Genomic DNA, 10,286 nt, shown 5'->3' with positions numbered 1-10,286 from the left:
TCTATGTAGTCAAAAATCTGGGATCCAGGGAAAAGCCGTTCATGACTCTTTGGAGCCCAGAATTCAAGGGGCCTCCTTCAGTTGAATCAGCATCTTTTTCCACCTCGTGGCTTAGGCAGGGGTTCTTAGCCTTACCATTTCTCCTAGAAAATGAAACTGTTTTTACAGTAAAGCAATCTTTTTAAGACTGCTCCAGGCCCCTTCCCATCACCCTGAGGCCTGTTGGCCTAGCTGGAAGCCACTGGAGGCCTGCACACTGGCTACAATGCTGTGACTGATGCCATGGGCTTCCGAGCTAGCACTCCTAGTGAATAGGGACAGAAGAGCACGTCATCTCTCCCTCAGATACTGCAGAATTATTTGGGCTGTTGAGAATTATTTGGCCCAGGATCACCCAGAAAGTAACTGAAAGACAAAAGCTGATATATAAGCTCCCTGAGGGCAGGGACTGAGTCTTATTCATTGTCACCTTCCCAGTGCTTAGCACCTGCCCGTTCCCCGTAGGTGCTCAATAACAGCTTGTGGACCCAATTCAAGCATCCTAGTCGGTGATTCTGAAACATGGTCAGTTGGAGGAGTCTGATCCACTTCACTCTTCCTGTTGGGTCCTTTTATTTCTATCCTCTCATCTCCCTCCCCCCACCTCACAGGATGGGGGCCCCCTTGTCTACCAGCATTCCATTTTGGGCTGGGAGTGGGGCTCCTGGGTCTGGAACTTGCTCTCTCATTTCAGCGAGAATGAGACCAGCCTCTACGGAGCACGTCTGGTGCACTCCTGGCAGGAGGAAACAAACTCGAGACTCAGATTCTGCTGTCAGGGAGCAGACGGTTTAAAGTGAAGTCTGGAATGAGGTTCTGGTAGAAATGATCACACACAAGGGATGGTACGTGTCCCAAAGGAGGTACAAGCAGGGGATTTAGAGGGTAAGGGCCACTGTAGGCGTGGAGGAGGGAGTTGCTCAGGGCATGGGGAAGGCCTACACCTTAACCAGGAGCTCTAGAAGGGGCTAAGACCTTAAGTGAGGAGGGGAGGGAGGGATGGGAAGCTGAGAGGGGGTTTCTTCAAAGGAGCTCTGATTTCCCCCCCTCTTCTCCCTGTTTCCATCTCTAAAACTAGAACCCATTAACACTGTTCTTCTAGGACTCTCCCTTGGAGTGCCTGGCCTGGACCTGGCCATTGAATGAGGAATCCTAGGGAGGTGGGAGGCCGAGGGGTGCCTTGGATAGACACCAGATCCCATTCAAACATTTGGGCACCCACCAGAATGTGAGCTCTAGGAAGGCAAGGGCTTGGGTCTGTGACCTTCACGGCTATACCCCAGCAACCAGAGCAGGGGAACTCAGTGTATGCTTCTTGAAGATGGAGCATGCCAGAGGGAAACTCTCCCAGACTCTGAGGCGATTAGCAGGAACAGAGGAGGGGCTGACTCTGGATGTGAAACCTTGGGCGAGTCCAAAGGAAAGGCATCAGGGAAAACATGAATCCCAGGTCGGGGCAAGGTTGGGATTAATCAGACATAAACTCAAGAGTAATGGCCAGGTTAATTGAGTGGTAATGATCCTTGGCATTTTTCATCTTCAAAGCCAGGAACAAACTGTAATTAATACTCCTGCCACCGGGGGCAGGCTGTGGGGGGTGGTGTGGAGAGAAGCTGGAGCTACTGCTATTCAACTGGGGAAACTGAGGCAGTAGCAGAGATAGTGTCTGTTATGGGAGTGGACTAAAAGTCCAGCAGAGTCCAGGATCTTCAGGGTTGCTTCAAGACAACCTCTGGGACCACACCAGAACGTGGTCCCCTCCAAAACCCAGGCACCTGGAAAGCCCAGGTCGTGAGTGGGGAGACAGGGAGCTGGACGCCAGCACAGACTGACAGGGCTAGGGCCATGGGGGAATTGGGTTTGCAGATGGCTTGGCTAGATGAGAGGCCAGGGTGCTCTGGGCTTCCCTGGGCAGACATTGGGGTGCCCTGGAACTAGCTCCCCATAGTCTTTTTGGCTTCTTGCTCCAGGGGCAGCACAGGAAAGGAGTCGTTTGCACCCATTGGCAGGCCGGCTCAGGGCACTCAGTGTGACTCACCAGCGCCCCAGATGCCTCCGGTTTCCTCATCATAGTCTGGCTGCGTTGAGCCCTGAGGACGTTTTTCATTAGGGTGATTACCCTGCTGTCATTAAAAGCTGGTAAATAGCACCCAGGGACCTCGTGCTGCCTCTAAACTGCACCTAGGGTGCCCGGGCCCTGGGTCACAGGCGGCGCCGCTCAGCCTCCCTGGTGACCTGGTCCAATCCCCAGTGCTTATGTGTGGGAAGTGGACCAGGACCCATTGTCTTGTGCTGCCCGCAGGAAACCATCCTACCTTAGATGCTTGGCGGACACATTCTCTTTTCCCCTGGACCATGATTTCCTGGAGGGCAGGAGCTGGCTGTTCCCAGGATCACACACTAAGCATCCTTGAATTCAGTCAACATGTATTCAGAAAAGCCTTCCCACTGCTACCCCGTTCCAGGTGATACCCTAAATACCTCTTTTAGGTTGCCAGTAATCCTTCCCGTTTGCATGTTTACCTTTATTTGTGTAATCCTTTGACAAATGTCTGTCTCTCACTCTCCTCCCCCCAAAGTTTGTTCACAAGGGCAGGAACTACTTCTGATTTTGGTGGTACTCCCATTGTACCACTAGCCCCAGCGCTTCCCATCTGGGCCTCATTTCACACACACACATACACACACCTGCCTCCTGGCACTAGCTTCGGGTATATAACAGGCAGCAGCATTTTTGAATTAACAAGTCCCCTATAGGGAAAACGCCTATATGCCTCTGGCCAAAAAAGCCATTTGAGAGAGCAGTGAAAAGACTTTATGCAGGCACACTTGTGAGAAACTGAGGCAGAACCCCATGTAGCCGGGTTAGTGGCAGGCCTACCAAGGCTTTGGCTGGAATAGCATTTCCAGACTGCGTTAAGGAATTAAGCTTAACTTTATAAGGCCAATGAAAAATCCCTTTGGAAAACTGGTCAGATACCCATCAGTAACCTTTCCTGATCTGTGGTGATGAAGGTTGCTTGCTGATGGGTCTGGGAATGGACAGGTATCTAATGGCACAGATGAAACCCGGGCTTGTGAAAAGCTTCTGAGAAGTCCAGCCTGAGAATTCCTTATAAAAGTTTCTAGCAAAAACCCCCTTGACTTAAGGCCTACATGGGAGCAACCTGTATGCCCAAGAAGTTTCTTTATGCTTTGCTTAAAGATTCAAAGTAAGTGCCTACAAATGGCATGGTCAGTAGAACAGAGACATTTAAATTGTCTCTTTTCCCTGTAGCCTCAGTCTTCATCAAATAAGAACAAAGAAAGTAATGACTAGCATGTTCTTCCTTAAGTTATGTTAAACCGGGTTATGTTGAAAGGGTTAAACTTAAGGTGTATGTTGGGTGGATTATCAGATTACTAGGGAAAAGCTACTTACAGGGCAGGTGATCATAAGATGTTTAAATAGATTAATGAAGTCATTGATGTCCAATGCACATGTGCAGAGGGATTGTAATGAATATTAATGAGGTCACTGCTGCATGGTGGGCATGCACAACATTCCCTATATAAGCCAACCGTGAATAAAGACGCTCCCTATTTTGCCTGAGCGAACAAATGGTCACCTTTATTTAAAACACAATTTCAATAAGCATGCTTATTCTCTGCGACATCGCTTTTTTGTGAAACCCTTACGGCAACATTCTGGCACAGTGAGCAGGGTACCAGGGTAAGCAGGGTATGAAGGGTGTTCTTCGTGAGGATAGCCTGGCCAGCTTCTTCAGGGAGACTCTACTTCGATCCAGACAAAGCAGCATACGCTTAAGGTAAGACACGGACGATTGAAATCAAAGTGGCAATGATCGCGCCGGGTACGCCAAACTCTTTGGAAAAAATAAAGGTAAAATGGGTAATCATTCCTTGGAGAAACAGTATGTTGCTTTGCTTAAACTACAAACAACAGGAGCCTCTCTGATGGCTAAAACTCTAAGGGGATTATTCCAAGTAGTAACTAAGCACTATTACTGGTTTACACCAAAAATGAAAAATCAGCTAAATATCAAAGTATGAAGGAAAGTTGGAACCACTCTTAGAAGAGCACACCAACAGGGAGAATTTATTAATAGAGAGGTTTGGACTGCATATCATTTGGTTGCAGGTGCCTTAAAACCATTACAATCTGACTCTGACACAGACAGTACTCTTAGTGATCTGCTACCCCCTCCTCTGACTACTGAGGAGGGTGCACATGTTGAACAATATATATCTGATGTACCTTTGAGGAATCCTGATAGGATGGGCTGTTCTATGTATTGCTCCCTGGGCAAAGACTCATCTGATCAAAAGCATAATGAAATTGATTCTGATGATACTATTACCAATGCCTCTGATGCAGAAGACTTTAAGAGTCTTCAAAAGTTACTTACTGAAGACTTTTTATCCATGGAAAAGCAGCTTCAGGAATTAGAAAGGTGGCAAACTGGGCCTCGATATGTAGAAAATTCCAGGCCCCCTGCACAGTTCCTCTTGCCATTCCTAAAATTGCCCCAACCACTCCACCAGCATACTATCCAGTCTGGTCTGATCCTAGTAGCCCTAAAATTCATTTTAAGGTCGAGCCTGATATTTTTAATATTGTTCATGAGGCAGAGCCTTCTACTACCTCTAGAAGAGGGAACGCAGAATTCTTAGTCATGCCTGTAACTCAGGTATATGATGATTAAGGCAATGCTACTGTCAATTATACTGAAATGCCGATTAAGATACCAAAAATTTTAAAAGACGCAGTTCATGCTTATGGGCCCAATTCACCCTATGTGGTGGAGATTTTATCTTCTTATTGTGAAAGACATCATTTCATTCCTTTAGATTGGGACACTTTGGCTCATACCACCTTGAGCCCAGGTCAATATATTCAATTCAAATCCTGGTGGACTGAAGAGGCAAAAGTACAAGCTCATAGGAACAGAGTGGCTGGTGGACTCACTTTTGAAGAACTAACAGAGACTGGACCTTTTGAAACAGTGAATGCCCAGGCAGCTCTGACCCCTAAACAAATAATACAAGTAAGGGATGTCTGTATCAGAGCTTGGCAGTGTTTAAATCAAAAAGGGGAAAACCAATAGTTTTTTACTAAAATACTCCAGGAAAACAATGATCCCTACACTGAATTTATTGCTCAATTGCAAACTGCGATTGAAAGATCTATTCCAGGAGAGGATGCCCGTAGGTTATTGCTTTTGCAGTTAGCTTTCGGAAATGCAAACACTGATTATAAGCGAGCTCTCACAGAAATAAAAAATCAGGAAAATGTTACTATAGAATTGTATATCCGTGCCTGCTAAGAAATCGGTTCAGGAACCTTTCCAGCCAACTTACAAGCTTTGGCTTTAGCATCTGCCTTAACAATTAACAGCTCTGGCTCGGCGCCTATAGCTCAACCGGCTAAGGCGCCAGCCATGTACACCTAAGGTGGTAGGTTCGAATCCCCAGCCCGGACCCGCCAAACAACAATGACGGCTGCCACCAAAAAAAAAAAAAAAATAGCCGGGTGTTGTGGCGGGCGCCTGTGGTCCCAGCTACTTGGGAGGCGGAGGCAGGAGACTCGCTTGAGCCCAGGAGTTGGAGGTTGCTGTGAGCTGTAATGCCATGGCACTCTACCCAGGGGGACAGCTTGAGGCTCTGTCTCAAAAAACAAACAAACAAAACAAAAAAAAAACAATTAACAGCTCTAAAACCAAGTGCTTCAACTGCGACAAAGGAGAGCACTTAAGAAAGAAATGTGTAATAAAAACTGAAACTAAGGCCGTCATTAAACTAATGAATGTAAGTCCATTAAAAACAAAGATGGCAATATTTTGTCCTCTTTATATAAACGAGGAACTTCCAATACCGATCAGAACCAGAGAAACTCCGTGATGGGGCCTGCTTGAGGCCCCGGGTCAAAAACTTCGAGCCGCCTTCAACAACAATTCCCTGTGAGCAACAGCCAAGCCCATGCTCAAGTGAATCAAAGTTAAAATCACCAAACAAAATTTCAGCTCAAGAACTTTTCCACGCCACTCAAGGCAATGCAGCGCTTGATTTACCATTACTATCTAATGTGGATTTGAGAAATGGAGAGCCCCCCTAAGGAATTACCTACTGGTGTTTATGGTCCCATTCCTTCTGAGACTGTGGGTCTAATTTTAGGCAAAAGCAGCCTAACCATGGAAGGACTTACTGTCCATCCTAGAATAATTATTGAGGATTATGAGGGAAAAATTTTAATTATGGCTTCTGTTTCCAAAGACCTCCAATTGTTAGCTAATCAATGGATAGCTCAAATTCTAATTTTGCCTTATCACAAAGATAAAACAGCCCCAGTTTCTCGCAAGGGTGAGTTTGAAAGTACAGAGAAACAGATCTTTTGACATACTTTTCTAAATGATAACCACCCCCAGTGTAGGGTAACTTTTAACAACAGTATCCAGATTGAAGGTTTAGTGGATACAGGAGCTGATGTCTCTATCATCGCCACATATATCTGGCCAAAAAGTTGGCCTAAGACACGTGTCCAGGCTACTTTTGTCAGCCTTGGGACTATGACTAATATTGAACGAAATGTGTCAGATTTACCCTACAAAGGGCCTAATGGACAAAATGCTTGTATACGCCCATACATTGCCCCTATAGCAATAACTTTGTGGGGAAGAGATTTATTACAACAATGGGGTGCTATGCTTACTATCCCCACTATCTCTAAAGCTGTTAAAAAGATCATGTTTAATATGGAGTTTGATCCAACTCAACCCAGCACTGTCAGAAAGCCTAAAGTAACTCGAACTAATCATAATAAGACAAGCCTCGAACGTCCCACTTTACCAGAGGATTTTCCCTAGAGGCCGCTGCCCAGCAGTGCTTTGCCCTCTCTCTACAATGGAAAACCAATAAACCAGTTTGGGTGGAGCAGTGGCCCCTCCCTCTAAAAAAATTAAAACCATTTCATCAATTGAATCAACCAGCAAAACAGATAATAGATCTACTTATATCTCTAACAGATGCCAAATCTTTTTTTGGCCAGGGCTGGGTTTGAACCCTCCACCTCTGGGCATATGGGGTCAGCACCTTAATCCTTTGAGCCACAGGTGCTGCCCTGTCAAATCTTTTTAAAAATTATATAATATTAAACATATCACAGGAATTCCAGGTAACAGCACTAAACAAGCTATTATTAAAAGGCAAAATAGAACTTTAAAAGAAACGCTTTTAAAACAAAGAAAAGGGGGAGAACAGTATAACATCACCCCTAGAAATAGATTATCTTCAGCTCTTTTCACCTTAAATTTTCTAAATATGAACAAGAAAAATGAAATACCAGCTTATAAACATTGGGTAACTGTGACCTCACCTCCTCTTAACCAACCAGCTTATTATAAAGATGTAATTAAGAATGTATGAATACCAGCTACTGTTATACGTTGGGGAAGAGGCTATGCTTATATTTCCACAGGAGATAATAAACTCTGTGTTCCAGATAAGAATTTAAAATTACAACACTGCCCAGAGGTAGTAATACCACAAAAAGATGAAAAAGAAGACGATGAAACAGGTAACAACCAACTTGAACAGTACGAGCATGAGCCGACCCCAGAGAGAGAGATGAGATCTTCTGCAGAGAACACTGAAATTGTCTGACATTATAACTACTGGTCATTTCCTTTTAGATATTATTGCTGTTTTATCAACATCAGCAAGGGTAGAGACTTATGATTATTGAACATATGTCCCTAACCCTCCTTTATTAAGAGGAGTTAGTTGGATGAAACCTACTGTACCTGTTTATATTAATGATTCTGCCTGGCTTCCAGGCCCCTACAACACCAGGGGACCTTTTAAATCAAAGGAAAAAGGCACTACCATTTTTAATTATACTACTGGAGTGACTGGTCCCTCCATTTGTATTGGTAACTCTATGCATTGTCTCCATATGGCTATGCAAGCATGGGTGAGCTCATATGAATATCCATCAAACATATCACATTTGATGTCTCAAATGTATATGTTGAGTACATATGCATGTTAAAAACATTCTCACTAATCCAGAATTACCCCCATGCCAGATACATTCTTTTTTTTTTTTTTTTTTGAGACGGAGCCTCAAGCTATCCCCCTGGGTAGAGTGCCATGGCATCACACTCACAGCAACCTCCAACTCCTGGGCTCAAGCGAGTCTCCTGCCTCAGCCTCCCAAGTAGCTGGGACTACAGGCGCCCGCCACAACGCCCGGCCATTTTTTGGTTGCAGCCATCATTGTTTGGCGGGTCCGGGCTGGGGATTCGAACCCGCCACCTCAGGTGTATGTGGCTGGCGCCTCAGCCGCTTGAGCCACAGGCGCCGAGCCCAGATACATTCTTTTAAAGAAGTTCATAATTGGATTCATTGGGTGAAATGTAAAGGACAATATCCCTTTATGTTGCTAAATACTACATATGGGGAGATTGTGGACTGGGAATCTATTGTGAGATTACAGACCTCGTCTGGTGCTCCTGTCCCATTCAATGTCCCAGTCGACATCCCGATGGAGAATTACAAATATCCATCAAAGAAAGATGTAATTAAAATAGCCACTGGTTACCCTATACATTAGAGTAATGGTGGGTTTTCACCCCCCTCCCCTGCTCTTGGAAATTATCCAGAGCAAGTTCATTTATGGAAGGTTGATGTTGCCATGCAGGCATTAAAGCCTAGAGGGGTGGTCTGTCTCATGAGCCTGAGAATAATCAATACACTACGAGTTTTGAAGTTAAAGATACTTGATATATTCAGACTTGCCTACCATTACCTTTTGTATGGCTTAAAGGAAATGTAACTCGAAACAAAGAAGCAGGAAAATTATTCTGTCCTGCTTGTCAATTATTTACTTGTATCAACCAATCTGTGAGTTTTGAACCTTCTAAGGAACAGATGGATTTATTGAGAGCTTGAATGGGAGTGTGGCTGCCAGTGAACTTGATGAGACCCTGGCTCTATCAATATTGCAGCTATTGGCTGAGAGAATCCTGAAGAGAAGTCATTGATTTATTGGACTGTTGATTGCTACTATTTTGGAGATCATTGCTGTTATTGCAACTGCCACTATAGCGGGAGTCACCTTGACACAAAATATAAAAACACAGACTTTTGTTGCTGATTGGCATAGTAATTAAGAACAGTTATGGACTGCCCAAAAACAAATAGACACTGAAATATCTAATGAAATTTCTGATTTGAAACAGACTGTCGTTATGATGGGTGATGAATTAGTTTAAAAAAATAGACAAAACTAAAATGTGATTGAAATATTGCTACTTTTTGTATTACCCCTGTAAAATAAAACAAAACAACACTTCCCTGGGAAGAAGTTAGGAAACATTTGTTAAATCACGAGAATCTAACTAATGATATTGTAAATTTACAGAATGAAGTGTATTATGCTTTCCAACGTAAGTTGGAAAAGGTGGATAGTAATGAGATCTTGAAGGGATTAACAGGGATAGAACAAATGAATCTTATGCCCAAGATCAATGGACTCATTGAAAGTACCATTGGATCTTTTGCTTTGTTACTTATCTTTTGTTTAATTTTACATATTGTGTATAAGAAGTTAAATCAAACTAGTAAGGAGAATAAAAGACATGTTGCCATTTTAACTTTAATGATGTCTGATGTGAATGCCAATAAGAAAAAGAAGGGGGAAATATAGGTGAAACGCCTATATGCCTCTGGCCAAAAAATCCATTTGAGAGAGCAGTGAAAAGACTTTATGTAGGCACACTTGTGAGAAACTGAGGCAGAATCTCATATGGTCGGGTTAGTTGCAGGTCTACCAAGGCTTTGGCTGGAATAGCATTTCTAGACTGCGTTAAGGAATTAAGCTTAACTTTATAAGGCCAATGAAAAATCCCTTTGGAAAACTGGCCAGATACCCATCAGTAACCTTTCCTGATCTGTGGTAAGTGACGAAGGTCGCTTGCTGATGGGTCCAGGAATGGAACCTTTCCTGATCTATGGTAAGTGACGAAGGTCACTTGCTGACGGGTCTGGGAATGGACAGGTATTTAATGGCACAGATGAAACCTGGGCTTGTGAAAAGCTTCTGAGAAGTCCAGCCTGAGAATTCCTTATAAAAGTTTCCAGCAAAAAAACCCCTGACTTAAGGCCTACATGGGAGCAACCTGTATGCCCAAGAAGTTTCTTTATGCTTTGCTTAAAGATTCAAAGTAAGTGCCTACAAATGGCATGGT

Source organism: Otolemur garnettii, unplaced genomic scaffold (assembly GCF_000181295.1).
Source record: "Otolemur garnettii isolate 467f Iridium unplaced genomic scaffold, OtoGar3 scaffold00074, whole genome shotgun sequence".
NCBI classification, from domain to species: Eukaryota; Metazoa; Chordata; class Mammalia; order Primates; family Galagidae; genus Otolemur; species Otolemur garnettii.
The sequence above is the reverse complement of the archived record's forward strand: the minus strand, read 5'-3'. Positions refer to the sequence as shown.